A 24,617-nucleotide genomic window follows, 5' to 3' on the forward strand; every position below is an offset into this window, starting at 1 on the left:
TACCACACCTGGCTAATTTTTTGTATTTTTAGTAGAGACAGGGTTTCACCATGTTAGTCAGGCTGTTACCCAACTCCTGACCTCAGGCGATCTGCCCACCTCAACCTCCCACAGTGCTGAGATTATAGGCACTTTGGGAGCCACTACTTTCTCTAAAGAGAAAACTAAGTGCAATTTTCTCAGTGTCATACTTCTCACTTTCTCCAGTGTCCAAATGAAGGAATCAGAATTTGAACCTAGGTTAGGCTTACTCTGGAACTTACTCTGTTTCTCTTAAACAAAGTGAACTTCCTGTATGCTATAACCCCCTCATCACTAGTGCCAAAGTTGTGTGTACCATAATTAACATTTCACCATAGGTGTTAATTAAATGTAGGGATGTGTTACCTCTAAGCTTTTGAGAAGACTGAATAGGTAGTAAGCAATAATGAAGCAGAGAGAGAATCTAGGCTCATATAGCCAATCTTTGGTTAACTAGAATTCATTTAGTTTACCGAATGGAGAATTCATATAGCCCAAACAATATCCTGTTTGTCGGAATTCTGGTTAATTCAATTACCGTTTTTAAGTGTTTTTCTATATCCTCATAGGAAATCTTTCAACATTTTTTAAGGACTGTTATTTGGAATGTATATTTGTATTTTACTTTTTTTCTTCATTTTGTGTTAATTTAATCTAATACTTTATTTTTTCTATTTATAATATACGGAGGTTTCCTAAATAAGTAAAATTAGAAGAATAAAAGTTCTACAAATAAAAATGAAAACCTGAAAAAAAGAAAGTTGTGGCCATGGAGTTTGGTTAGTTGATTAGGTACACCTTTTCTTATTCCTTTGGTGAAAACCTCCAACTTGTCCTTTACCTTAGATCAGGCGTCCCCAAACTACAGGCCGCATGAGGTCCCCTGAGGCCATTTATCCGGCGCCCCTCCCCCCACACCCCTGCCCCCCGCCGCACTTCAGGAAGGGGCACCTCTTTCATTGGTGGTCAGTGAGGGGAGCACAGTATGTGGCAGCCCTCCAACGGTCTGAGGGACAGTGAACTGGCCCCCTGTGTAAAAAGTTTGGGGACGCCTGCCTTAGATCTTATAAAGACGGTAGAGTGTACTTGGAAATTGGCTCATTGTTATGCTCCCTTCCTGTTAAGGATTGATAATGTGAGCAGTTTCCAGTTTTCCACTCAGCAAGTAATGTGATGGAGAATTAAAGTGCCTTCCACCCCTTACCAAATCACAAAGAAAGCTTTTCTGAAGATAATGGTAGCTTTATAATTTTGGGATCAATTGATTTGGCCCTAGGAAGCCTCTTTTTTGAGGCTTTTTCAATATGTTTGAATTTAACTGGCCATATAAGAGGGAGATTTTTTTCCTTAATGGCTCTTTTCTTCCCCCAAATAAAAACTTTACCAGAAAATTGAAGAATGCTGGTATTTTTAATACATTGCCAAGTCTTCTACTGTTGCCAAGGAAAGTTGGCCACTATTTAGTAGAATTTCTTATAAAGGCTTTAATATTGTTAGTTTTTTAAAAATGTCATAAATTACAGAATGACAAAATAGCGTTTGTCCAGTTCAGATGCCTGTTGGAGAGAAAGACTAGAAAGTTGTCTAAACACACACACACACACACACACATACACACACACACACACACACACTCAGTCTCTCCCTCTCTCTCTCTCTCTCTTTCCCTCTCTCCCTCTCTCCCCCTCCCTCTCCTCCCTCCTCCCCCTCCCTCTTTTCCTCCCTCCCTTCCTTCCTCCCTCCCCTTTTTAACATTTAAGAAAATTTCTATTTACGTAGTGTCAAGTACGTGATTCCCGTTCCTCACCCTCCTGAGTAGCTGAGATTACAGGCATGTGCCACCATGCTTGGCTAATTTTGTATTTTTAGTAGAGACAGGGTTTCTCCGTGTTGGTCAGGTGGTCTCCAACTCCTGAACTCAGGTGATTCACCCGCCTTGGCCTCCCAAAGTGCTCGGTTTAGAGGCCTGAGCCACCGCCTTGGACTGAAATTTCATTCTTAAGTAGTGTGAAATGTGACCTTTTAAATATTTAGATATGTATTTAATTCTTCCTATTAAAAAGAGGCCCTTAAAATGCTGTTTTAATTTCTTATTGTTGGAGTTAGGAGATGGTTAAAGGGTGAATAATTAACTGGACTTCACAGGATATCTTTATGTCAGTGGGCCATCATGTGTCACCCTGTGGTGAAGTCTGATCTTTTCAGCTTTGGTGACATTCCTCTTCAGTTCATTTTGAGGTAATCTGGTATTGTAGAATCTCTTTTTTTTTTTTTTTTTTTTTGAGATGGAGTTTCGCTCTTGTTACCCAGGCTGGAGTGCAATGGCTCGATCTCGGCTCACCACAACCTCCGCCTCCTGGGTTCAAGCAATTCTCCTGCCTCAGCCTCCCTAGTAGCTGGGACTACAGGCGTGCGTCACCATGCCCAGCTAATTTTTGTATTTTTAGTAGAGACGGGGTTTCACCATGTTGACCACGATGGTCTCGATCTCTTGACCTCGTGATCCACCTGCCTCAGCCTCCCAAAGTGCTGGGATTACAGGTGTGAGCCACCGCGCCCGGCCTGTAGAATCTCTTATGCTAATAGAGGATGAAGTATAATGTATTAGCTTAGAAATACACAATGAGAAATAGTCTGGCTTGATATAACAATTTTTTTTTTATTATAACAATTTTAAAATAGGGATGTGAGTGATGCAGTGGGAGCAGGGAGGAACACAAAGATTTTTTAAAAATGTTTCTTTCCTTAAGGAGTTTATCATACATTGAAACCCAGGAAGTTTTCATTTACATGGCTAACTTGATCCTGTTAAGTAAACCAATTTAGAAGACCTGATTCAGATCTGAGGTTTGGTTGAGAATAGCTTTAGGGTAGGGTGTTTTCAACCTTTTTGGTCTTAGGACCTCTTTATACTCTTCAATGTTATTGAAACAGATGAAAACAGAAACTTTAGATTACAAAATATTGTTAAAAATAAACGTTGCGGAGTTAACAAATCTTAAAAAAGAACTGAGAATAGCATTGTTTTACATATTTGGAAGTCTTTCTTAATGTCTAGCTGAATGGAAAACAGCTGGATTCATGCATCTGCTTTTGCCTTTTAGTTTATTATATTCTATGTAGTCTCTGGAAAACTCCATGGTATACTGGTGAGAGAAGTATAAAAAAGACAAGTAACTTAGTATTTTATAAAAGTAGATTTTACCTCAGGATGCCCCATGAATATTTTCCAGACCACACATACTTGGCTAATCTCTGCTTTAGAGCAAAATGAAGTGGGTTGCTTATCCTACCTTTGATCTTACTCTGAATTAGATTCTCATAGGCTGTTTCTGTCCAGCTGTAATAACTTACTAAATTCCATTTCTGGAATCTACAGACAAGTAACCTGTACTGTGAATAGTTGGAGCCTTAGGCTTTGATTGGGAATAGCAAGGCTTGCTAGCTGTGTCATCTCAGATAAATGTATTCACATTTTGTAACGTTTCCTCTTCTGTAAAATGGGTAGAGTGATACTAACTCTTAAGACTTTGGTGAGAACCACATAAACAAATTAAAGCAATATATAGTTGCTAATCAAATATTACTGTTAATGGGAGTTGGAAGAAAACATTATCTGACATAATGTTCCAATTTGGTTAAATTTGCAGAATATACTGAACACCTGATAAGATCTGTGTCTTCCTAGTTTATAAGTTACTCTGCAGTGACTTTTTTTTTTAAACTGCCCTCCTTTCTGTCCAGCTCTTATACTCAGGACTTCTTAGAGCCAGTTCCTTCAAAAAGAAATGAGGATTTTAAAACAAAAGCAGTAAAATATCCTTCCCTGGAGTGTTCATAATCTTATGTTTAAACTAAAGAAACAATTAGTGGAGTTGCTATATGAAAGATACATAGGAGGGCTGTGTGTGTGTGGTATAGGAAGCACCAGTTCTGTCTAGATAGAGAAGTACAGTAAGGAAAGGAGGATTAGTTTGTGTCTTCTTAACTGCTCTGATTATTTTTTTTTTTTCTGAGACAGAGTTTTGCTCTTGTTGCCCAGGCTGGAGTGCAATGGCGCAATCTTGGCTCACCAAAACCTCTGCCTCCCAGGTTCAAGCGATTCTCCCGCATAAGCCTCCCAGGTAGCTGGGATTACAGGAATGAGCCACCACGCCTGGCTAATTTTTTTATATTTTTAGTTGAGACAGGCCTTCTCCATGTTGGTCAGGCTGGTCTCAAACTCCCGACCTCAAGTGATCTTCCCGCCTTGGCCTCCCAAAGTGCTGGGATTACAGGCCTGAGCCATCACGCCTGGCCTTCAACTGCTGATTTTTATAACTCCTAAAAGAACGTATTTTCAAGCACCTTACATTATATGTTTTTATATGTTACATATACAATTGTATATAGATATAAAAATATGTTTATATATAAAACATTTTATCTTATATTTTAACACGTTTGCTAGATAATTATATAGTGTGAAAAGTTAACTTTGTATTTTTTTCATTCCCTTACTAAAGCACATTTTACTACTCGAGGAGAAAGTGATACAAGATCAAATCTTTTAGTAGTTAGAATGTGTTTTACCTACAAGCCTTAGTAATAGTTTTTTTTTTTCTTTTTTTTTTTTTTTTTTTGAGATGGAGTCTTGCTCTGTTTCCCAGGCTGGAGTGCAGTGGCTCAGTCTTGGCTCACTGCCACCTCTGTCTGCTGGGTTCAAGCAATTCTCCTGCCTCAACCTCCCAAGGAGTTGGGACTACAGGCGTGCACCACCAGGCCCGGCGAATTTTTTGTATTTTTAGTAGAGATGGGATTTCACCATGCTGGCCAGGCTGGTCTTGAACTCCTGACCTCTTGATCTGCCCACCTTGGCCTCCCAAAGTACTAGCATTATAGGCGTGAGCCACCGCACCCAGCCCTGTATTAATGGTTTCTAAGTACTTTTTTCCCCTGAATTTATAGGCACTTTCCTTATGATAGAGAAACTGATGGTTAGGGAAAGTGCCTAAACATAAATTTAACTTATTTAGAGAAAAGTTGTCCATTGATATCAATAGGTACTTGTTTTCTGGTTATTTTACTTTTGAAACACTTAATTATATGTGATCTTGGCTTACTACAACCTCTGCCCCCCACATTCAAGTGACTCTCCTGCCTCAGCCTCCCGAGTAGCTGAGATTATAAGTTTGTGCCACCACGCCTGGCTTATTTTTGTATTTTTAATAAAGATGGAGTTTCACCATGTTGGCCAGGCTGGTCTCGAACTCCTGACCTCAGGTGATCCACCTGCTTCGCTCTCCCAGAGTGCTTGAATTACAGGCGTGAGTTACCATGCCCAGCCTATTTTATTTTTTTTGAGATAGAGTCTTGCCCAGGCTGGAGTCTAGTGGCCCTGTCTTGGTTCATTGCAACCTCCACCTCTCGGGTTCAAATGATTCTTAGGCCTCAGCCATCCAAGTGTAGCTAGGACTACAGGTGCGTACCACCATGCCCGGCTGATTTTTATTTTTTAGTAGAGACCAGATTTCTCTATGTTGGCCAGGCCAACCTTATTTTTTAAAAAAGAAATTCTCGCCACATATGCATGAGATGTATCTGTGACATTATTAATAACTAGACGGTCTGACAGAATGATTGCTCAACACAATTTTCATTTATAAGAAATACTTAATTTTTTTCCCTTTTTTCTTAGTGTTGTCAAGTTTTTTCTTTTAAAAAATCGACTAGAAATTGTAGACTATGTTGGCTTATGTAAAGAATTCCTTTCATGAATAGAAGCCTTCATTTCATAGCAAAAAATTACCGCATTTGAGTGTTTTAAGTTAACATACTTAAGGTACATAGGTGTGTATATTCTTTTTGTGATTCTTTGAATTACCAACTTGATTAGTGGACTGGTCCTGAGTTAGTTGATTCACCAGATTCTTGTTTTTTAGTGAATACACCTATCGCAGGCCTACTTTTCTAGAATTCTAACTTGAAAGTCAGTAGTGGGACTGAAGCCCTTTTCCAAACTTTAACATGAATTTTGTAGTAAAATTGGAATAATACAGTGATTTCATACTACCACTTGTAGCTTCCAGCAACTGTAATGAAATTTTGTATTCAAACTGTTTCTTTAAAGATGACTTTGTAGTTACCTAGGATTCAGGACTCTATTGTGCTGCATTCCAGCCTTATTCATTGTGTGCCCCCCGGTGCCCCCCTTTCTCTTTCTCTCTCTTTCTGTCTGTCTGTCTGAGACAGAGTAGCTTCTTTTTAAATTTCCTCTTCCAGGGAATCAGCTGATGCTTCTAAGGCAGAGTGGAGCCAGTATTACTGTTTCATATCGAAGTGTCAAAATATTTCATTTTCTAGTGAATGTTAGACTAAAATGTGGAACGCTTCAACAATTGGAATATTAAAAGGAGGATATTTCCTGCTTACATTTATTTTACTTATTAGGGAACTGAAAATACCTTTTAAGAACGAGTGGCAACAAGATTGGCCTGTGCTCAGATTTTAGGAGGCACGGTGCCCAGAGAGGGCTCCAGAGCTCTTTTGCTGGCTGCTGCCTCTGGAGCAGCTGACTGGCCAGCTGCAGAGCACATTGATCTGGTCATGATTGCTTTCATCCTGGAGTAGAGCAAGTTCACACAGTTTAAATCAAGAGCCACATTAGAAGCTCCTGACCTCAGGATAATCTCTCATTTCCTACCTTTGAAAGAGGGAACAAGAGGGAATAGTTGAGTCACTTTCTAACATCTAGCCACAAAAATGCATGGGAAGATACAGCCACATCTAAAGATTGTGACCTCCTGATTTTCTTTATAACTTAGTTAGATTCAGAATACCATCTTCCAGTTTTCCCTTGGAATAAAAGGAACATTAATATACTGTTCTGTGTTGAATAGAAAAATAATTCCTTCCTTTTCACCCATACATTTTTTTTTTTTTCCTATTGACCTCTTTTTAGGCCATTCATATAGATGCAGCCTAGATGAAATAGACTTGGACTGTTTGTAAACTCACCCTTTTCCTAAAATAGCATACCAGAACACAGACCAGTGTTTCTTGATACATACATTTTTAAATGTGTGCGTTCTTTTGGTAAATCTAGGCCTCCCATTATTCTCTGAATATCCCTACCAGTCACTATAAAGAATTTTTTTTTTTTGAGACAGAGTTTCTCTCTTATTGCCCAGGCTGGAGTGCAGTGGTGTGATCTCGGCTCACTCTCTGCCTCCTGGGTTCAAGCAGTTCTCCTGCCTCAGCCTTCCCCGAGTAGCTGGTATTACAGGCATCTGCCACCATGACTGGCTGATTTTGTATTTTTAATAGAGATGGGGTTTCTCCATATTAGTCAGGCTGGTCTCGAATTCCTGACCTCAGGTGATCTTCCTGCCTTGGCCTCCCAAAGTGCTGAGATTACAGGCGTGAGCCACCATGCCCGGCCTTTTTTTATTTTTTAAGTAGAGACAAAGTCTTGCTGTGTTGTCCAGGTTAGTCTTGAACTCTGGGCTCAAGTGATTCTCCTGCCTTGGCCTCCCAAAGTGCTGGGATTAGAGGCATCAGCCACTGTGCCCAGCTTATTATAAAGGTTTTATTGAAGTTTATTTTCTAGAGATTGCAGCTTTCCTTCTGCTGTGACTCACATGCCAGGATAGGTAATTTTACATATGGAACACTGTGAGTTACTGGATTGATAAGAGGGACTAAGAACTGTGGGCAATTCTCACCTCTTAAGTCGTAATTGTACTCTTTTCTCCCATTCATTACCGAGAATAATATTAAAGAATAGTCCTGAATCTGCTCTACTTCATTAAGTGTAATTCACATTTTCTTATTTCAGCTGTTAGTAACAAAATCTAATGCTCAGAATGTCAGCACCAGATAGTATTTGAAGAAATTAACCACTCAAATACTATTTTACTTTACAAGATTTCTTTTTTTTTTTTTTTTTTTTTGGAGACGGAGTTTCGCTCTCGTTACCCAGGCTGGAGTGCAATGGCGCGATCTCGGCTCACCGCAACCTCCGCCTCCTGGGCTCAGGCAGTTCTCCTGCCTCAGCCTCCTGAGTAGCTGGGATTACAGGCACGCGCCACCATGCCCAGCTACTTTTTTGTATTTTTAGTAGAGACAGGGTTTCACCATGTTGACCAGGATGGTCTCGATCTCTCGACCTTGTGATCCACCCGCCTCGGCCTCCCAAAGTGCTGGGATTACAGGCTTGAGCCACCGCACCCGGCCACTATAAGATTTCTTTATAACAAAGGAACTAATACCTTGCTAGAAGTCTCTGTGCTTGACTTGGAGGACAAGCTGAGTTAGAGTGAAATAAGAGCAAAGATCTTTCATTAATTACAAATGTCATGAAATGAGGAAAGAAAATGAAATGAAGTTAAAATATGCATAGGTGTTTTATAACTATTAAAATTTCATTGACCTATGTAGTTAATATCTTCTAAGAAAAAAGAGAAAAAGATGCAGATAATTTAACAAGTCACATATGTTTGTGTACCTTCCTGATAATTGATGGTATTGTGTTATCTATAATCTTGGCTAAATCCTTATAAGACCACTGATAACATATTAATATTTACTACTTCCGATTGTCCAGAGTTATGGGTATATTATATCCCTGGTTGAAAATCTGACTGATATATAAAAAAATCAAACTGTAGGTGTTAGCCTTAGTCAAACAGTTTATATAAGCATAAGGTACTATGAATTGATTTTTTAAAAAAATTTGGGACAGAGCTGTTTAAGCCGCTTATAATTTCACTTGTTTTTCAGAGATGATTTTTACTTGACGTCTGTTTGTTCTAGATACTCTGATACACTAGATGATATAGTAATATGCGAGATATGTGATAGTGGCTGTGATTTATTATACCTAAAACTAAGGTAGTTTTCAGATGAATACTTACTTTACTTTCCCTTATATGAGGGACTGGGTCATACTGCTTATAAAAGAAATGACTAAAATGGCCTGCTGTGTAGGAAGGGTAACATCTGTGTTCATACAATAAATGGTTGTGGCCTAGTTCTCTGGTGGAATGTCTAACACTTACCAGTACTGTTCTCAAAAAGAGTTTGTTAATAATTTTGAATAACTTGATTTCATTTAAAAATACAGTGGCCAGTCTCGGAAAGCTGGATAGCGATGGAAGGTAGTTGCTAGAAGCTTTTTGGCCTTTCCTGTGTCTGCAGTCTGTTCTCAGAAGTGCTGAAATGTAACCAGGTGTAGAAAAACTTTCCTTACTAATTGTGGAATTGAGTCTGGACTTTGTCTTTTTGATCCTGCCTATGGAGAGATATTCACAGGCCTATCAAAGGAGGAAGGCGGAATGCTTATAGGGCTCCTGTAGAAGTACTATTTATAGGATTATCTTCTTTATAGTTTTTAAAAATAGAAACAGGGTCTTGCTATGCTGTCCAGCTGGTCTTAAAGTCTTGGGCTCAAACAGTCCTCCCACATAGCTGCGATGATAAGTTCATGCCACCATGCCCAGCTTCTATAAACCTATTTTAAAAATACATAAGAGAAAAATCAGATAAGATGACCTCATTAGGAAATAATTTGTCAAACACATTTTGGTAGCATAGTAAGTGAAATTTGTTAACTTTTTATAATTTGATATTGCTAAAATTGCTTTTAGGTGTAGTTTTTCTTTTGAAAAAAATTATCAAGAGGGTCTGACTTTATTCAGGAATATTGCTTAATTTCACAAAAATTGAAAGGAAAGGCAATTTGTGTTTCACTTATAATCTATGCATCAACCAACTTATTTGTGAGGTTAGTGAAGGAACACACAGGATTTGCATTTTGTCTTATCAGGGTTTACTAAGTAGTTGAGTGACTCTTGGGTGAGTCTTAAGTTTTGAGTTTTTGTTTTCTCCATATATATATATGAATGATAAATTATCTTTTCTACTTCATAGAATTGTTTTAAGAGTCAAATAAAATGATGGATGTAAAGACTCTTTAAACTCTATAATAAAGTTAGGTATGTAGTGATGTAATTCTTGTTATTTTAACAGTAAATTGATAAATGAATTATCTACTTTGTGAAAAAATTATTTTAATGATTGGCACAGGGAAGATAATGTACATTATCAAATGTCTCATCTTTGAGAAAAAAGCAATTTTATTTTAATTTAACATTGAATATTTAAGGATAATTTAAAACTTTAATTTTTAGGGATAAATGTATGGTAAATATTAATACAATATATAGACATTCAGAAATTATTAGATTGGCAAACATATTTGTGATATATATATAAACAGACAAAGGTGTCTGTTTTTATATATACATATATATATATATATATATATATATATAAAAACATGCCTGCCACCATGCCTGGCCAATTTTTTGTATTTTTAGTAGAGATGGGTTTTCATCATATTAGCCTGGATGGTCTCAATCTTCTGACCTCGTGATCCGCTTGCCTCGGCCTCCCAAAGTGCTGGGATTACATGTGTAAGCCACCTCGTCTGGCCTAGTTTTCGGTGTCTGAAAATTTCCTCATAACCAAGTAATGCTTTTGTCCAAGTTCTATACTTTTTTAAATATACTTTGATTCTGTCTCATATCTGTGAGGACTTCCTGAGTCTTTGAATATACTTTATTGGTTTTCCATGGTGCTTGATGAAACTAAAGGTGGCACCAAATTCCCAACCCTCTTCTGAAAAAGTTTACTAACCTTAATTTTCTTTTCAAGGCAATTTTGAAGTTCATTTGTGAAACACAGAAAAATATTTTCTGTTTTTAGGGACTCAAGTAAAGACCAAGCCTATGAAAGTGATTTCCTATAGTACGTGCTGTCTTTTTTGATGGTACTCACCCCAGAGTGGTTGTTGTAAGGAGGATATATTTAAAGCATAGAGGAGAAAAGAAGATGGGAAAAGAACTGAACAGCAGGAAACCAAACAGAACACAGCCAAATGATTTAACATAAGAATGATTGGAGTCCTCAGTGAAATGGATAGGGGAAAGCACTTGAAAAGATGATTGGTGACCTTAGTCACCAGGAAAATGCAAATTAAATTACAGTGATGTACTTTTCATCAGAGTGGCTCAATTTTTTTTTTTTTTTTTTTTTTGAGATGGAGTCTCCCTGTGTCATCAGGCTGGACAACCTCTGCCTCCCAGGTTCAAGTGATTCTCCTGCCTCAGCCTCCCGAGTAGCTGGGATTACAGGGGCCTGCCATCATGCCTGGCCAATTTTTTGTATTTTTAGTAGAGATGGGTGTTCATCATATTAGCCTGGATGGTCTCAATCTTCTGACCTCGTGATCCACTTGCCTCGGCCTCCCAAAGTGCTGGGATTACATGTGTAAGCCACCTCGTCTGGCCTAGAGTTCTGCAGACCCCTGTACAGGGGGATTCTGTTTTTTGTTTTTTTTTTTTAATTGAGCCTTGATCTATTGCCCAGTCTAGAGTGCAGTGGTGCCATCTCAGCCCACTACAACCTTCACCTCCCTGGTTCAAGCAATTCTCCTGCCTCAGCCTCCTGAGTAGCTGGAATTACAGGCGCACCCACCACCACACCTGGCTAGTATTTGTATTTTTAGTAGAGACAGGGTTTCTCCATGTTGGTCAGGCTGGTCTTGACCTCCTGACCTCAGCTGATCCTCCTGCCTTGGCCTCCCAAAATGCTGGGATTACAGGCATGAGCCACTTTGCCTGGCCAGGGTGTTCTAATTTTAAAATGTTAATTGATGACCTGTTATTCTTCTTTTTGTAACTGGAGGTGATATGAACTTCGGAAAAAAAAAAAATATATATATATATATATATATATAGTGTATGTCTGTCAATCATTTCTGTAATTATCTTTGTCCCTTCAAGTATTTTTTTTTTTTTAAGGTGAAAGAGCTCACAAATTCTTAATAAATGTGTGAGGTCTTCTTTCATCACTGTACCTTGGAGGCTGAGAAGACACATCTAGAACATCTGATTTTGATGTGAAAATCATTTTAGTCATTATTGAACCCTCCATGCCTAATATCACCTAGCAGAATGAGAGGTGAAATATATTCCTTCAAGACCAAAACTGCTTTTATGTTTGGTATCCTCTCATTAATCTTACCATTGCTGTGGGCTACATTTGGACTGCTTGATTTCCAAAATAAAAAAATTGTGTGTGATTAAAGCTGAGGTCTAATATCCCTAGAGCTAAGAATTGCTTTACATTTTTGAAGGTTGCTTAAAAATATTTAACAGATACTACGTATGGCCCACAAAGCCTAAAATATTTACTGTTGGGTTATTTACGGACAACGTTTTCTGACAATTAAACTTAGGGAATCCTCTAATGTAGTTATTTTCAATAACAAGATTTTATAAAAATCTAAGTAGAAGCTGGGCATGGTGGCTCACACCTGTAATTCTGGCTTTTTGGGAGTCTGAGGCAGGCATATCAGTTGAGGCCAGGAGTTTGAGACCAGCCTGGCCAACATGTTAAAACCCCCTCTCTACTGAAAATACAAAAATGAGCTGAGCATGGTGATGTGTGCCTGTAATCCAGCTACTTGGGAGACTGAGGCAGGAGAATTGCTTGAACTTGGGAGGCAGAGATTGTAGTGAGCTGAGATGGGGCCACTGCACTCCAGCCCTAGTGACAGAGTGAGACTCTGTCTCAAAAAAAAAAAAAAAAATCAAAGTGTACTGTAAATATCTTATGTTCAATTAGTTGTTTTATTGATGTGAAGAGACAGAGTTTACAATAAAATAATTATATTAAAACTTTATTGTCCGGGCACAATGGCTCATATCTGTAATCTAAATCCTTTGGGAGGCCGAGACGGGCACATCACTTGAGTCAGGAATTCAAGACCAGCCTGGTCAACATGGTGAAACCTCCTCTCTAACTAAAAATACAAAAATTAGCCAGGCATGGTGGCAGGCACCTGTAATCCCAGCTACTTGGGAGGCTGAGGCAGGAGAATTGCTTGAACTCAGGAGGCAGAATTTGCAGTGAGCTGAGCCTGCACCATTTCACTCAGCCTGGGCAACAGAGTGAAACTCGGTCTCAAAAAAACAAAAAACAAAAAACCTTTGCTGAAATAATTTATATATTATAAAGCTCACACCCTTAGTGTGTATAATGTTTTAAATATATTTGTAGTTGTTATAATCATCACTATAATTTTAGAACATTTTTAATCACCCCTAAAAAAAATTTCTCTCCATCCTCCTTCTATTCCCCTATCCCTCTGATCCTGTAAATAATAAATGAGGCCAGCCATAGTGGTTCACGCCTGTAATCCCAGCACTTTGGGAGGCTGAGGCAGGCGGATCACCTGAGGTTGGGAGTTCAAGACCAGCCTGGCTAACATGATGAAACCCTGCCTCTACTAAAAAAAAAAAAAAAATGCAAAAAATTAGCTGGGTGTGGTGGTGGGTGCCTGTAATCCCAGCTACTTAGAAGGCTGGCAGGAGAATCACTTGAACCCAGAAGGTGGAGACTGCAATGAACCAAGATTGCACCATTGCACTCCAGCCTGGGCAACAAGAGTGAAACTCTGTCTCAGAAATAATAATGATAATAAATGAAATTATTTAGTCCACTAGTTTGAAATTAACAGACGTGGACTAATCTTTATGCCTTCTCTGGAAAAGGGTTTGTTGAGTAAATAAGGTAAACAAAGCTATCAGAAAAATAAAAACAGAAGTTTGAAAAACCAAAATACTTGTATGCAATCTAAAAACCAGTATAACAGCAATTGGCAACAAAATGTCATCAAAACATACCCTGAGATAATATCCCTTAGCAGCGCATTAGGTTATTAATATAGGAGAGCTCGTTGACTAAGTTTTAAAAGTCCATGAAAGGACACATGAAGTCATAGTTTAATTTTTGCATTTTTTCTTTATTCAGTAGTGGTATATTGTGTAATTGATGGCATTTTAGGTTTAGTGAAATATGGCATGTTTGAAATGATAAATATTTATAAAAAGTCAGAGAAAGACTCAGAACATCTCAGGCAATAAAAGTATCAAAATACTAGAAAAAGATTTGGTCTAAAGGGAAAAGCTACTTACGTTTGAAAGTAATGAAGTAGCATTAATCTAAAATGTTAGCAGTTTAGTCCTTTCACTAATCCATATTAATCTTCTCTTTTGATGATTTTTGAAAAAGTGAAAGTTTCAGGTTTTCACATAGATGCCATATTTGGTCCTTAAGAGTTTTTCCATCTAGGTATGCATGAGTATGGGAAATTTTTTTTTTTTTCTCTCAATTGTTAAGGTTCGGATTCTGGTTTGTAAGATCTGTATATTGCCTTTATCATAGAGGACAGAAGGGTCATTGTTTCAAAGTTTGGTGTATTAAAATAGATACCCTTATTTTGGTATTATTTATATAATTTCTTCCTAAGTCATGAGAAAACTAGTTGAACTAGATTTTGTAACTCCAAATATTTGTAAAATATTACCTTAAATATTTAAAATGGAGAAATAAAATTATAAAGGTATTAACTTACTTTCCTGCAGCTTCAAACTGACCCATTGAAACTGCATTGTGAGGTAGGAGCTGGGACCCTACAGACCATAGTTCTCTTTTTTAACTAGTTTCCTGTTATTTTTTCCCAATAGATATTACCAGTGGGAGATAGGAAAGTAAAAGAGGAGGAGCAAGGGATTTTTCTCCTATTTGTTTACTTCCTCTTCCTGTTCATTTCTCCACAGCAACAAAGCTTCACCCTGGTAGGAACAGGAGTGGCAGATGGTTCCAGTTTGCAGTTTTTCCACACTCATAAAACCATCTTCATCACATTCCCTCAGAGATGCCAGCATCAAGTAGCTATTTCCACCCTCTCAAAAATCTGGGTTCTAGCTTTTCAGGGTTCCCCCTCCAAGCTCTTGACACGTAGTTTCTTTGCAGAGGTCTGGATCCCAGTTTCTTAGGATTTCTCCTTTAAGCCTCTGAGTTTTCGTATTTCCTACTACTTCCCATTGTTCCTCTTGGCTGTGGTACTGATAGTTGCTTTTTGCATTTACTATGTCTATGATATATATCTCTCCTCCTTTTTGCCTTCTCAGTTCTCCAGTTTTCCTGGTTAGCAACTTTTATTAAATTCTGTGTTAAAATTACAGGTGTAGTTTCTGTCTCTTGACTGAACCCTGCCTATACACTGGTCAAAATACTAGGCCTTTGCCAACCAAAGTCCTGGAGATCGCATTGGTAGTTACTGAGCCTCTGCAATGTGCTGGGTTTTTTCCCTGTTCCCTGTATCCTGTCAGATGTCTGTGATCCCAGAGCTGCCTGGGCATATGTCATTCTCACACTGCATTGTCTGCTTTTCTGTAGTGTTTCTCATCTTGAGGCCAGTGCTGATGTCTTTTGTCTCTCTGTCCTTAGTTCCTATCCTAACACAGGATTCATATAAACTAGATGAGTCGTGATAAAATTATCTGATGAAGGGAGGGATCTTATTTTGGTAATTTTCACCATCTGAAATTCTTCAGATAATGAGATGTTTAAACTAGATCTTAACCTAGCATCAAAGTTTATGTGATATCCTCCACAACTTGTATACCTGAGGCTTGATTAGGGATTTCACCATGTTAGCCAGGATGGTCTTGATCTCCTGACCTGGCGATCCCCGCATCTCAGCCTCCCAAAGTGTTGGGATTACAAGTGTGAGCCACCGCCCCCAGCCATTACTTTTACTTTTTAATTATGCTTCTGCTTGCTTGCTTGCTTTCTCTCTTTCTCTTTCACTTTTTCTTTCTCTTTTTCTTTCTCCTTCCCTCCTTCCTCTTTCTTTTCTCTCTCTCTCTCTCTCTCTCTCTCTCTCTCTCTCTCTCTCTCTCTTTCTCCCCTTTCTTTTTTTTCTTTCTTTGTCTCACTCATCACCCAGGCTGGAATGCAGTGGCGTGAGCTTAGCTGACTACAGCCTCCACCTCCCTGGTTCAGTTGATTCTACTGCCTCAGCCTCCCGAGTAGCTGGGATTACAGGCACGCACCACCATGCCTGGCTAATATTTGTATTTTTAGTAGAGATCGGGTTTCACCATGTTGGTCAGGCTGGTCTTGAACTCCTGACTTTGTGATCCGCCCACCTCAGCCTCCCAAAGTGCTGGGATTACAGGCATGAGCCATCGTGCCCTGACTATTCTTTATTCCGTAAACTTTTTTTTTTTTTTTTTTAACAAATTTGCACAAAATTTTGTTAATCGTAATTCTGGGCTTATGACAGGAATCTCACTGTTCCCTGCATAATCTGTTTATCTGTGTGCGTATGTAGTTGTATATCAATAAAATAATATCTGTGAACTCAACTTCTTAAATATTGTCAATAACTTAACTTTTTATGTGCTTTTCTCCTTGCTTTTCCCTAATTGGTAACTATTATGATAAACTTTGTTATTTTAATTCTTTCTATTAAAAATTTTATATATAGTTCACCTAAATAATACAAATACTGTTTTTTAAAAATTTTTTTAAATTTAATTTTTTTTTTTTTGGGAGACACAGTCTTGCTCTGTTGCCAGATGCCAGGCTAGAGTGCAGTGGTGTGATCTCGACTCACTGCAACCTCTGCCTCCCGGGTTCAAGCAATTCTCTTGCCTCAGCCTCCTGAGTAGCTGGGACTGCAGACGCACGCCACCACACCCAGCTAATTTTTATATTTTAGTAGAGCTGGGGTTTCACTGTGTTGGCCAGGGTGGTCTTGATCTCTTGACCTCATGATCCACCCGTCTTGACCTCCCAAAGTGCTGGGATTACAGGCGTGAGCCTCCGCACCTGGCACATTTTTAAATTAAAAATAATTTTTTTGAGACGGAGTCTTGCTTTGTTTCCCAGGTTGGAGTGCAGTGGCTTGATCTAGGCTCACCACAACCTCTGCCTCCCAAGTTCAAGCGATTTTCCTGCCTCAGCCTCCGGAGTAGCTGGGATTACAGGTGTGTGCCATCACATCTGGCTAATTTTTGTATTTTTAGTAGAGGCGGTGTTTCACCGTGTTGGTCAGACTGGTCTCGAACTCCTAACCACATGATCCGCCCACCTTGGCCTCCCAAAGTGCTGGGATTACAGGCGTGAGCCACCACACCTGGCCTTGTTTATTTTTATAAAAAAAAATATTAAATGTAGTCTTCTGGGACTTCTTTTTTATTTTTATTTTTTTTAAAGATCATGTTACTAGTATTCGTCTTTATTGCATGTGGTTATAGTTCATTCATTTTTACTACTGTATAATACTCCATTCTGCAAATTTACCATAATTTGTTCTGTCTGTAATAAACATTTGAGTTGTTTCTAGTATTATGCTATTATAGACATGCTGCTGTGACCATTTCTGTCCATATTTTTGGGTAAATGTGTTACAGTTTCTCTTGGATATGTACCCAGGATTAAAATCTCAGGATACCTTTCTCAGGAAGAATTTGAATTTACTGACCTAATATTACTATTATTTAACTTTTCACCAGATAAAATAAGCTGAATTGCTGTCTCAGAGAAGGTAGGGCATGTACAACCCAAAGGTATAACCTCTTAGTGCTTGCTTTATTAGTTAAAAAGGTTGCTTTATAAAGACTAGATAGGGTAATTTGAAGCTCAGAATTATCAGTAGTCTCCTATGACCTTCCTGTAGTTATACTTTGAGAAATACAGTACTTATATGCAAACTCATGAGTAGGAATGTTCATCACATAACTGAGATGTAAAATGATAATTGCCTTAACGCCTCTTCTGTTTTTTGATTGTTTTTTGAGACAGAGTCTCACCCTATCTTCCAGGTTGGAGTGCAGTCATAGCTCACTGCAGCCTCAAACTCCTGGGATCCAGTGATCTTCCTGCCTCAGCCTCGTAAATGGCTAGGACTACAGGCACATGACACCACATCTGGCTATTTAAATTTTTTTTTTTTTTTGTAGAATTGAGGGTCTCATTATGTTGCCTAGACCGGTCTCAATCTCCTGGCCTCAAGATGTTCCTGCCTCAGCCTCCCAAAGTGCTGGAATTGTAGCCATGAGCCACTGTGCCTGGCCTGAGCTTCATTTTAATGGTCGTTTTTCCCCTTTTGTATATAACCATTTGTATGTCAAAATGAGGCACTACCTCAAGTGGTTACAATTGCTCTCTTGGTTCTGTTCTGAGTCAGACCATTATCAAAAGCATCAGATGACATTTCTAATAGATGACTTTCTGAATTCTCTGAAACTGAACAGCTGTTTAAAACAAATGCCCTTTCTGTGGGGATTTATCATCTGCAAATCAATTGATTATTCATGATGGAAAGATCTACATTCTGAGTGACATTTAAATCAGATTTTAATTATATTTTGAATTTTAATTTCTTGCCCAACATGCAATGTATACAAAAATATGTTTACAGAAAATAATGAAAATAAGTTTCAGTTGAAAAATATTATCTTCTGAAAGTCAGAGGGATCTGGGGGATTATTTAACAGATGATGTTGTTGAGAAACAACCTTAATAAACCTGTTGAAGTCTCTCAGCTACTGGCTGTTTTTTGTCTAAGTTCTTACTGAATTCAGGAGGTAATGGGTGGGGACATTATTTCATGTAGGAGTTCCAATATAGTGAACTATAATGTCTTGATCTCTAAAAGCTTAATAAAGTCAGCCAATTAAATTAACTTTTAAGGCAGTGAGAGGAGGCTGCATAGCGACGCAGAGGAGGCAGGAGCCGGAGCGCGAGCAGTAGCTGGGTGGGCACCATGGCTGGGATCACCACCATCGAGGCGGTGAAGTGCAAGATCCAGGTTCTGCAGCAGCAGGTGGATGATGCAGAGGAGCGAGTTGAGTGCCTACAGCGAGAAGTTGAGGGAGAAAGGCGGGCCTGGGAACAGGCTGAGGCTGAAGTGGCCTCCTTGAACTGTAGGATCCAGCTGGTTGAAGAGGAGCTGGACCATGCTCAGGAGCGCCTGGCCACTGCCCTGCAAAAGTCGGAAGAAGCTGAAAAAGCTGCTGATGAGAGTGAGAGGGGTATGAAAGTTATTGAAAACCGGACCTTAAAAGATGAAAGAGAAGATGGAACTCCAGGAAATCCAACTCAGAGAAGGTAAGCACATTGCAGAGGCAGATAAGAAGTATGAAGAGGTGGCTTCTAAGTCGGTGACCATTGAAGGAGACTTGGAATGCACAGAGGAACGAGTTGAGCTGGCAGAGTCCCGTTGCTGAAAGAGGGATGAGCAGATCAGACTCATGGACCAGAATCTGAAGTGTCTGAGTGCTGCTGAAGAAAAGTACTCTCAAAAAGAAGACAAATATGAGGAGGAGATCAAGATTCTTACTGATAAACTCAAGGAGGCAGAGACCTGTGCTGAGTTTGCTGAGAGATTGGTAGCCAAGCTGGAAAAGACAATTGATGACTTGGAAGATAAACTGAAATGCACCATAGAGGAGCACCTCTGTACACAAAGGATGCTGGACCAGCCTCTGCTTGACCTGAATGAGATGTAGAACACCCCAGTCCCACCCTGCTGCTGCTTCTCCCTTTGACCCTGACTCCACCTGAGGCCATCCTGCCCAAAGCTGACCTTTAACTGAGAGGGCTGATCTTCAACTGGAAGGCTGCTTTCTCCTTTCGCTGCTCCCTCCTCCCCTGTGTCTTATTCGCCAAACTGTCTCTGCCTTTTCCCGGAGATTCCAGCTGGGCTAGAGGCTGAGCACCTTTGGAAACAATATTTAAGGGAATGTGAGCACAATGCATAATGTCTTTAAAAGCATGTCCTGATAACAAACATTTTGTAATTACCTTTTTTGTTATCTTGTAGCAACCATTTGTAAAACATTCCAAATAATTCCACAGCCCTGAAGCAGCAAGCTAATCCCTTTCTCACTTTTGGAAGGTGACTTTTCAGGTTAATGCATGTTGCCCTCTCCATAGAGGAGAGGAAACGGTATAGCCTTGCCTTACTGAGAGCCAAACAGAGCCCAGGGAAAGACTCCACTGTGGGAAACCTCATTGCTCTGTACAAAGTACCAGCTAAACCAGAAAGATGATTCCAGGAGGAGTTAGCCAAACAACAACAACAAAAATGCGCTGTTCAAGGTTTCAGCTTTAAGATCTCTTTGGACAACATTATTTCTAATTTTTTATTTTTTTCATTACAAGTGACCAAATTAAGGTGGTAAGATCTCTGAGACCAAATTTTTGTCCCATCTCTACTCCCTCCCAACTGCTTTACAGAGTGGATCATGTGCCCCTTATGTTGAGATAACCACTTAATTGCTTTCCTGCATCCTTGAAAGAAAGAAGATTATGTTTTTGCCACTGACTTAGCCATATGAAACTCATCTCATTACCCTTTTCTGGGCTTGAAGCTGCTGTCTCTAAAAGTGCCGTCTCATTGTGCTTTGTATCAGTCAGTGCTGGAGAAATCTTGAATAGCTTATGTATAAAACTTTAAAAATTTTATATTATTTTGAAACTTTGCTTCTTTGGATTTGTGGCACCCTGGCCACCCCATCTGGCTGTGACAGCCTCTGCAGTCCGTGGGCTGGCAGTTTGCTGATCTTTTAAAGTTTCCCTACCCTGTCCCTATTCTCTGGTAAGGTTTCTAGGAGGTCTGTTAGGTGTACATCCTGCAGCTTATTGGCTTAAAATGTACTCTCCTTTTATGTGGTCTCTTTGGGCCAATTTGGGGAGACAGAAATCAATTGTGTAACTGTTTTGATACTGAATATTGACAAGTGTCTTTTTGAAATAAAGAACCAGTCCCTCAAAAAAAAAAATTTTTTTTTAAGGCTTAACACAGTGGCTCATGCCTGTAATCCTAGTACTTTGGGAGGCCCAGGTAGGAGGATTGCTTGGTTTAGGAGTTCAAAACTCCTCTACAAAAAAACAAAAATTGGCTGGGTGTGATGGTGCATGCCTGTAGTCCCAGCGACTTGGAGGGCTGAGGCGAAAGGATTGCTTGAGCCTGGGCAGTGGAGGCTTCAGTGAACCATGATTGTTACTGCACTCCAGCCTTGGTGACAAAGTGAGATTCTGTCTCAAATAAATAAATTTTTTTATATGTTATCACATGGGTCAAACAGTTTTTCATTAAAAGTTCGCTTTGAGTATTGTGTGCTATTATTTGGATGAATTTGTGGCCTTTGAAATAATTATGAAAACATTTAATATTATTATCCTGGAGTTTCACTCATTTGCAGAATAACGTCATCATTTTGAAAATGATATAACACCTCTCAAGACTAAGTAATAATATTAATAGAGTTAATATTGTATTTATCTTTTTGTCCTCAGTGTCTCCTATGTTGCTGGGGATATGATAGGGCCTCTGTGTGAATGTTGAAATGAATGAATAATACTTTTTAACAAATAGGAGAAAAAGCAGTTTGTGTGAGACAGTGATCAGAAGCTTTGCTAGTTAATAGATTGACTTCAGTCAGGGAGACAGAGCCTAAGTCAAAAAAGATGAGTAATTTCTAGTACTATATTAGTATTTGCTGTCATTCATTCATTCATTAACTCATTCAGCAGGCATTTATGAGTGTCTGTTGAGTGCCAAAATTTGTTGTATATGCTGTGGATACAATAATGCGCAAAATACATTAATTCCCTGTTGTTAAGGAGACCGTATTCTAGTAGAGGGAAGCAACAATAGCCCAATATGGGCTAGGTGTGATGGCTCACACCTGTACTCCCAGCACTTGGGAGGTTGAGGAGGGAGGATCACAAGGTCAAGAGATTGAGACCATCCTGGTCAACACGGTGAAACCCGTCTCTTAAAAATACAAAAAAAAGCCGGGCGCGGTGGCTCAAGCCTGTAATCCCAGCACTTTGGGAGGCCGAGGCGGGTGGATCACGAGGTCGAGAGATCGAGACCATCCTGGTCAACATGGTGAAACCCCGTCTCTACTAAAAGTGCAAAAAATTAGCTGGGCATGGTGGCACGTGCCTGTAATCCCAGCTACTCAGGAGGCTGAGGCAGGAGAATTGCCTGAACCCAGGAGGCGGAGGTTGCGGTGAGCCGAGATTGTGCCATTGCACTCCAGCCTGGGTAACAAGAGCGAAACTCCGTCTCAAAAAAAAAAAAAAAAAAAAAAAAAATTAGATGGGTGTGGTGGTGTGTGCCTTTAGTCCCAGCTACTCAAGAATCGCTTGAACCTTGGAGGTGGAGGTTTCAGTGAGCTGAGATTGTGCCACTGCACTTCAGCCTAGAGACAGAGGAAGACTCTGTCTCAAAATCGCCCTCCCACCAAAACACCAATATAGAATGTTAGACAACAAGGCTATGGAGAAAAAGCAGTTAAGGGGAATAGAGTGTGATGTGTGACCTGGGTTTAGAGCTGTCACTACAAGGTGATCAGGGAAGTAATATTTGAGTAGAACCTAAAAGGAAGTAAGGAAATGAGCCATTAACATTTTGGAGAAATGCATTCCAAGCAGAGGGAACAGCAAGTGCAAAAGCAGAAACGGCAGAGGCTGTACTGCTAGAGTGCAGTGGGTAGGAGCAGAATGGCAGAAAATGAAATTAAAAAGGAGATTGGCTGACAAGCCACTTATGAGGGCCTCATAAGCCATTTAAGAACTTTGGGTTTAACTGTTGAATAAGTACCAGTCATTGTAGGGTTTTGAAGAAGAGTGATTATGTTATTTAAGATTTAATATGTTTGCTCTGGCTGCTATATAGAAATAGACTATGGGCGGTAGGGCAGGGAGGCCAGAGGTATTGGGGTGGGAGCAGTAAGACCAATTAGGATGCTCAATAATTTTTTTTCTTTTTCTTAAGAGTTGGGGTCTCGGCCGGGCGCGGTGGCTCAAGCCTGTAATCCCAGCACTTTGGGAGGCCGAGGTGGGTGGATCATGAGGTCAAGAGATCGAAACCATCCTGGTCAACATGGTGAAACCCTGTCTCTACTAAAAATACAAAAAATTAGCTGGGCATGGTGGTGCGTGCCTGTAATCCCAGCTACTCAGGAGGCTGAGGCAGGAGAATTGCCTGAACCCAGGAGGCGGAGGTTGTGGTGAGCCGAGATTGCGCCATTGCACTCCAGCCTGGGTAACAAGAGCGAAACTCCGTCTCAAAAAAAAAAAATTGGGGTCTCACTTTGTTTCCCAGGCTGGAGTGCAGTAGAGAGATCACAGCTCACTGCAGCTTCAAACTTCTGGGCTCAACTAATCCTCCTGCCTCTGCCTCCTGAGTAGCTGGAACTACAGACATGTGCCACCCTGCTTGGCTAATTTTTATTTATTTATTTATTTATTTATTTATTTATTTTTGAGAATAAAAATAAATTTTTTTATTTCCAGAGTTAGGAAGAGAATTGCTTCCTAACTTTGGAAATTTGCTACTATGGAAAGAAAATTGAGTTGGGATCCCTAAGGTGAAATTTTAAGACCTGACCCTCTCACTTTTGGCCGGATCATTACACTTTTTTGAGTCTCCTCAGGCTTTGTTTCTTTAATCATAAAATAAATTGCTTGGCCCAGGTTGTCTCTAATGTTTCTTCAGTTGTCAGAATTTGTGTTTCTATCCATTCAGTTTGGAACTGCATTGATTACTTCTCCCTCATCTACTTGTTAACTGTTAAGCATTCCTCAAGTTTCTGACCTTCCCTGTTATTAACACATACCCTTCCTGGTTTCAGTCGGTTTTATAAGTGCAACTCTCAGACTCACACTTTAAACATTGACTTTTTTTCTGAGTTCTAGATTAATTTAAATTTGTTCCATATAGGTTCAATTCTTAATTTACTTTTTCCCTCCAAACTTTTATTGATTATGGGTCACAATTTTCTGTTTCTTGGTCTCTTAATTTTTTATGTTATGTCAGACATTGTGAAAAAGGAAAGTACAGACTGAAGTATTCTGTCAGGACACTAGTGTTAGGGGCTGAATCAGTCTGGTTTGGGTTGGGACCTTGTGGCAGTTTTAGTTAAATTTAGTTTACCACTGGTATCAGATGTTATGAAGGCAAAATAAGGACACTCCTTTTATTAGAGTTTGGGATCTGAGCACCTGTGAGATTCAGGAAATGTCACCATCCTTTATAGTCCACCCCAGCTTTTATGCCCAGTTTGTTGAACTGTGGGAGATCCCTCTCTGTTTCACAGCCCCAGTTGTTGGCATTTTGAGCAGCTGGGACATGTTTTTTCCTCTCTTTAGCCCCACTCCTGGCTTCAGGTCCGTTAGACTGGAGAGAGCACTGAACTAGTAATACCTTGCCACCTTCCTTTGGCAGGCATTACCTTGTGCTTAGTGAAGGCCCTGAGCCACTTGGACAGGAATTTCTCTCAGCTCTCCTGCCTTGTCCCCCGCATTCTGTGGTCCCATTACCTCACCCTCCCTTTTTCAGCTTCAGGACTTGGCAGAGATCCTATTGGCAACGTGCAGATTTGCTTTGTGAATGAGGCTTCTGAGATTTTAATCTATCTTGCTAGCCCCCATGTGCCCCTTGAAAATTGTGTTAAAAGTGGACTCGTTTCCCCCTTCTAAAGGAGAAGGTTCACTTCTCCTTTCGCCATGATCTCAGCCCTGTTTTCTTTTCCAGAAAGGGCTTGTTCCTCTAGAATTTAGTTGATTTATTTTCTTTGCATCCTCAACTTTCTGAGTTTAAAAAACTATGATTTTAGAGTTTATCTGGCTTGTTCTTATTGTTAAGCTGGGAGTAACAACAGTCTTTGTGAGCGTCT

The 24,617-nt window shown here is 39.6% G+C and overlaps 1 protein-coding gene and 1 pseudogene across 1 annotated transcript in view; both read left to right on the forward strand.

The window, feature by feature from the left end:
* The window catches only part of CDK17 (cyclin dependent kinase 17), a 118,373-nt gene that overhangs the window by 26,626 nt on the left and 67,130 nt on the right, over nucleotides 1-24,617 (forward strand). The gene's annotated exons all lie outside the window — the stretch shown is intronic.
* LOC141585084 (uncharacterized) overlaps nucleotides 1-24,617 on the forward strand; it is a 29,156-nt pseudogene continuing 4,539 nt past the window's right edge.

Source organism: Saimiri boliviensis, chromosome 7, assembly GCF_048565385.1.
Source record: "Saimiri boliviensis isolate mSaiBol1 chromosome 7, mSaiBol1.pri, whole genome shotgun sequence".
Classification (NCBI taxonomy): Eukaryota; Metazoa; Chordata; class Mammalia; order Primates; family Cebidae; genus Saimiri; species Saimiri boliviensis.